Consider the following 6,458-nt stretch of genomic DNA (forward strand, 5'->3'; position numbering starts at 1 on the left):
AAACTACCGTTTGTTTGGTTGCCCTTTGAACGCAACGCTTTTTAAGGCGGAAGCCTTTATTGCCTCATCGTTGTGCGCAGTTGTTGTCCACAGAAATGTCACGCTTTTCAATTGGTCGAAACGGTCGTGACGTCAAAGTGCGCGAATTTCAAACGGGGCCAATTGTACTTTGGCTAGTAACCATGCAACCAATTAAAGGGATCGTAAAATGATGCTCCAAGTAAGTGGAATTGAGTTTAGTTAATTGCTTAATTACCCAATTAGCCTAATTAACCCTTTTAGTCAGGCCAGATAAATAAATAAAACCGTGTAGGAAATTGGTCGATTTCGGGAGTCGAACCCCGGTCTCCGGGGTGCGAGACGAGCATGCTAACCACTCCGTCATGCTAGCTCTTTTTTTCTGTCTTCATTCGATGGTTTGGAATGAACAAAGGCGCGCCTAGTGAATCCGGTGTCCTAGTTCTCTCCCATCTTCCTCCCTTCCCGTTACGGCGAGTTTCAGGTGTCCCCCGAGGTATGCGAGACAGATACATTTCCTGTTCCTCACAAACCAATTTACAAATGAGCAAGGCGCACAACTGAACGGGCGATAGCGTTCTATGGACTCTGGCAGCGTTGCAAGACGCTGTCACGTTTCAATTTTAGAGGCGAAGCCTAACATCTTAACAACGAATTAGCCACGCAAGCAGCAACATCGCACTTAAGGCTTTCGCCTCCCCGCACTTTAGGCCAACAAAGTGCCCCCGTGAATTTTCGAGGAAAGAAAATGGCGCTGTAATTCTCTGTCATCTCGGTGGACACCTGAACCGCACTGTACTCGAAGGAAGAGGAGTGAACAAAGAAAGAGAAAGAGGGTGCGTAATGAAGAAAACAAAAATTGTATTTGAGGAAAGGAAAATACGCAGTAACTGTCTCACGTACCTCGGAGGACACCAGTCGAAAATTGTATTTGAGGAAAGAGAATTGCGCAGTAACTGTCTGACATATTTCGGTGGACACCCGTCAAAAATTTGTGCGCAGTGACGTCGCGACCATTTCGACCAGTCTGAAACGCGGACAAATTTGCTAACACGTCTTGTTCAGGACAGTATGAGCCATTAAGTAGTAGTAGTAGTAGAAAACTTTTATTGAGATCTTTTAAGAGATTCGCGGATTCGAAGCCTCCGTCGTCTTGCGTGGCGCCGGCGACTTGAGGCTTCTCTTCAGCAAGGTTGGGCCCCTAGTCCAGGGCTCCACTGAGTCGCGCTGCATCAGTAGCGTGCCGCACTAAGGCCCTTTGGGCCGCGAACTCGCTGCTGGTGAGCCGGCTCTCCCATTGCTCCGCACTCGGGAATTCGTGTTGGTGGAATGCTTTATTTCGTTCGCACTCCCATGTGATGTGGTATAGTGTGGGTGTGTCGCCGCACCAGGGGCAGTTTGCTCTGTATTGTGTTGGTGACATCTTGTTATAGATGTACAAGTTGGGGAAAGAGTTTGTTTGTAGCCTACGCCAGCCGACTGCTTCCTCCCTCGTGAGGGCTTTGTGTGGTGGTGGGTACTTGAATCTAGTCCCCCTGTATAGTTGTAATGTCTCTGTGTATCCCCCCTCGCATGCTAGTAGCTGAAGCTCCAGAACATCTGACATGCCTGCTCGGTATGTAAGCCCTCGAGCTAGGCTGTCTGCTCTTTCGTTCCCCGCTACGCCTGCGTGGCCTGGGACCCAGATTATGTGTTGTATGGGTGTCTTCTCAGCAGAGGCTGCTGCCCCACTGATTATCCTGAGGGCCATGCCGCTAATTCTGCCCTTCGTATAGTTTTTACACGTGTCTTTCGAGTCTGTTAAGATGTTTAGGGATCGGCCTTTCCTATAGCCTTCTGCTACCGCCAGCGCCACGGCAATTTCCTCGGCCTCCGTTATGCCCACGACCTCCACTGAGGCGCATGTGGCCATGTCTCCTGTGCTATTAACTACCACCGTAGCGGCTAAGCGCTTCCCTGCATGTACGTACATGGAGGCGTCCGTATAGACTGTGTTCCCTGATCGGCCTAGCCTCCTTTCTATCTGCTCGTTAAAGAATTTCACCATAAAAGCGGCGGCCAGTTTATGCGAAGGTAGCAGTTGCCCCTTCTCTAACGTTGCTATTGTCGTCCTTGCCCCCGCAGTAAGTTCCTTCGCCGCTTAATAGGACGATTAGCTATAGACAGGAGATAATTGAGGGGCTTTATCCACGATCTCTCGCCAGGCCTGTGCGGAAACCCCACATCATATGCCGTCATTTTTTGATCGTATTCTGCTATGCGCTCCGAGCGAAGACGCTGGCAGACGAGACGCTGACCCGTCTAACACAGCCAACACTGCCTTGTGGTTGGGCCTTTGGTTTGTCATCATGAGCGTTCGACCTCAACGCACGTTGCACACAGAAATGGCAGGCGTGGCTTCGAACGATGGTTTCATAAATGCTCAATCCACAAAGATCCGAGTGAAACAGTCGGGTACTCGCTTCGAGTACTTGTATTGAGCTACCCTCTAACCTGATTAAGTGCCTTAGATGAAATTAAAAATCGCATGGCGTCCCCCGCAACGGCGTACGACGAACGGTTAGGTCACAGTTTTAATACAAAAAATTCAGGGGGGCACTTAGTTGACCTAAAGTTCGGTGAGGCTGTGTTGCTGCTCGTGTCACTTGTGTGTTAAGATGTTAAGCTTCGCCTCTATAAGAGTGAAACGCGACTGCGACTGCGAGCGGCACAGATGCCTCGAGTAAGCAGCCACCGAAGCTGTGCCGAGCAGAACGGAGGAGCCAAGTATTCAGGTCTGCGTTCAGGTACACGATGCTAGTGCGTTCTATCCAGGGAACGCCGACCTCCAGCCAGTGCGATCACAAAGAACACTAGCCCGTACTGAGGCGTTTAGATCTGAAGTAGCACAGCCATCCACGAATCACAGATGCCAAATCCTTAGAGTCGAGACTCTCCAGCCAGTGTTATCCACGGATTCTCCTGACGTCACGGTTTTTCACAAAGGGGCTTGGTAATCCAGTGAGATTTCATACCAATGGTTTACATATGATGTCATGTCGGAAGGTCACGATAGGAAGCTTCCTGGAGAATAAGCAGTGACGTCACGCTTACCAACAGAGGGTTAGAGGGAAGAGCACCAGGCATAAGCACCTTCACACTCTCTATCTCTTTCCTCATTTCCTGCTTCTGCTGCCTGTCTCTTCCTGGCTGGAGCCCTGACCTCTAATCTCGTCGGCTCTAGATATTTCACTTCATCTCTGTCAAAGCATGCCAACTGCCACCATCGGGTTCCAAAGGGGCCAAGATGAAATGCAGATGGCGGTTGGATACCCTCTCCACCCCGCCCCAATTCCCCATAAGAAAAAAAAATGGCTTTCAGCTCCTTTAGCTTCGCTTCGAGGTTTTTTTTGCGCGTTTTATCCTTTCTCTTCGTAGAGTTTTTCTTTGAACAAAGTCTTCTGGGACCAAAATTCACGAACATAGCTGTCTAAAGTCTTTTTCCTCGTATATTTTCAGGCACCACCCCAGCAAGCAAATGGATGCCTCAACAAGAAATGTAATCGTGTTTTTCGTGCATTTCTGGGGTGGTATTCTCCCGGTGTCGCCTTTTGCGACATGTCGCAGTCGCACTTCACTGATTGGCTCGAGCCGCGGTGACGGCGGCGTGACAACACGGATCCGCCTTCCTGCTACGTCGTCGTGACGTCGCCCCAATTTACTACGCTTAGTCGAACAACGGAATGCGCTGAAGCGATTCGCGCGGGCGACGGGCTACCGTTAGCGTACGAACGCAATCGGCAGTTGCGGCTTTTGCGCCCTTGGCGTGAAAACATGGCGACGTCCTTTCAAGCGAGAGCCGCCCGCTTCAGCCAATTCAGCAGTCCTTGCGATTCCGGTCGGCATGTTTACCGGCAACTACTGGTGTTGTTACTTTTCGCTATGACTTACCTTGCTTCGACGATAAAGTTTAAGCTGCAATTCAGCCTAGTTTTTTAGATACGCTCTCGATTCAGGAGCGCACAAGCCTAATGGCACCTCCAGCTACACTGCTACCGTCTGCAACTGCCCGAAACGCAGCCGAAACCTAGCACAACCGTCCGGAACAAAAGAAAAATAGATTTGGAGCTTTTTCGCGGTGTTTTATAGACTTAAATGAAGCAAAGCGAGTTTATATTAAATTTGCAAATGTTTTTTTGAACATTAGACGTCATGTGATGGCCAATATTCTTGCTATAAAAGATACGAAACTACTGCTGCTAGTGAATCAGCAGTGGTAAATTGTCGCTTCTCGGAGTGAATGAATGCACCGCAGACGAAAGTGCCGGCGGCTTTTTCCGTTTCTTCGAGCATCTGTAAGCACTTTTTTAGGCCCCGCCCATATGCGACATGTCGCAAAAGGCGACACCGGCAGAATACCACCCCTGTAATCTTATTGATCGACTCTTTCATTTAATTTCTGTTTGTGGTGCGGAAGAGGCACATTTTTTATTCATTGAAACGTTCGAGCTTTTGATTTCTTGTTAAATTAATTTATATTTAGCACTTATTCATATGTTTTTTAAGAATGTCTTATAAAATGTACCAGAATTCTTCTCAATAACCACTGGCTACTCCAGGTGCACTAAAACAAAAAGTACCATGGAGCCGCGGTGCAAATTAGAAATTGTTTATAATATTCCACACTACAAAATGGGGTGAAATCACATATGCCAGTATCAAAACAGAACTTCGTAATAAATCCCCCCCACTCTTGATCAGGACGTGCACGCGCCACACTTATATGCTTTTGACAGTGTACGTGTTCGTGAAATATACGCCTCAACATAAATGTATGCAGTTACTCCCACACGCTGCTATTTCGCAACAGTTTAACACTAGGAAGAACTGCTTTTTTAAATCAAATACTATGTGCTTAGGATTCTGTACTATATTGCAGGATATCCAAGGAAAGATTTTTTCAACTTCGGGGTTAGCTCGACATCCTAATACCACAAAATTACCGGACATGTCCAATGCGCAAACCAAAAATGACATTGCCTGGGGTCCCACAAAAGAAAGTGTAACGGGGGATTAAGGGACGCTTGATATTTCTGGACACAAGACAACACAAGCGCTAGTTGTCAACCGATTTTGTTCTTAGAAAATCCACGTATTTATAGGGAACGATCGGGTGCCAAAAAGTGTCAGTGGTCAACGCGCTAGAGCGATGGCGCCTCCGGATACAAGAACTTCAGTGCCTTGGACGGAAGATAAATATCTGGTTTACTTACGCACAAATGCCCTTCCACGTGCTTAAGAAATGCTTCCAGTATCTCTCGCTCCAAATTTACAAATATTACACGTCTGCTCAAACAATGAGTATGGACTTTGTTATTTCGTTCACAACATTTGCAATATGCCACTAAGTGTCCAGGGCCTGATATAGCCGCGGCAAGAGTCAGGCTTCATGAGGAGAATATAGATACATTGGCTAATATGGCCGACCTAACATTTCCAGCGTGATGACGTAACTCTATAGAACATATCGTACAGGAAATGAGGTCGTCGTTGCAAAATACGGCTTTCGATCTTTGATGTAGTTGTATCCTTCATAAAAACTTCAAGCCTATCATAGCGAAGGCTACGTTGGGCCAATCCTGCGTTATGGCTTCCATCGCATTGACGAGCAAACTGTTCGCAGCTTTTATGCACAAAGGGTTCATGCCTCCCTTGCGTGCTAATTTGTCATATCGGAGCACGTGGCCGTAATTCAGAGAGGCGGATGCGGTATTGCTTTATGTCCCTCGATATCTGACGTTCTTCAGTAGCCCTGTCCTGTTTCGTCCTTTGGAGCAGCACACACACTCTGCCCAATGTCCGAGGAGCCGGACGAAAATTTCCGCCCGCTCAGTGCTCGAAAGATCTCAATAATGCATCCTATTTGGTCGCAGCCCGACAGTTTGTCATGGAAAGGTTTCCCTTGGAAAACGTTTTATTGTTCAATACCTTCGCCGTCCGTCGAGTCGTAAACCTGAGCTGTTCGTTAAATGCACAGGCTGCATTTGTTTCTTCACTGCGACTTGATAACGTGACCCGTAATTCCTCTCCGGAGCCCCGCATAAGTGCAGCAGTGTGCAAACACGGCTTGGCCAGCTAAATTTGTCTCCAGGGGGAGCGGGTCGTCGGTATGGGAGGAAAGTTCAATTTTACAGTGCATCATGACCTTTGGCTCAACTTTCCTTAGTTGAGATCTGTCACCACCGCCGCATGTTTGTTTCTTCACTAATTGTTACGTATTTTTTTTACTGAAATATTTTTATTGATTCAAGCGCTTCCGATAAAACACAACACTTAGACCCAGAACTGATGAACATCAGTGATCAAGTCCCAAGAAACCATCTGTACTTAAAAAAAAGCTCAAAAAGGCAGGAGAAGGTAGAGTTGAATTCTAAACGAATCAGGATATCAAAACCGAGCCC

This window comes from Amblyomma mixtum, chromosome 1, assembly GCF_055824585.1.
Source record: "Amblyomma mixtum isolate Tamu chromosome 1, ASM5582458v1, whole genome shotgun sequence".
NCBI classification, from domain to species: Eukaryota; Metazoa; Arthropoda; class Arachnida; order Ixodida; family Ixodidae; genus Amblyomma; species Amblyomma mixtum.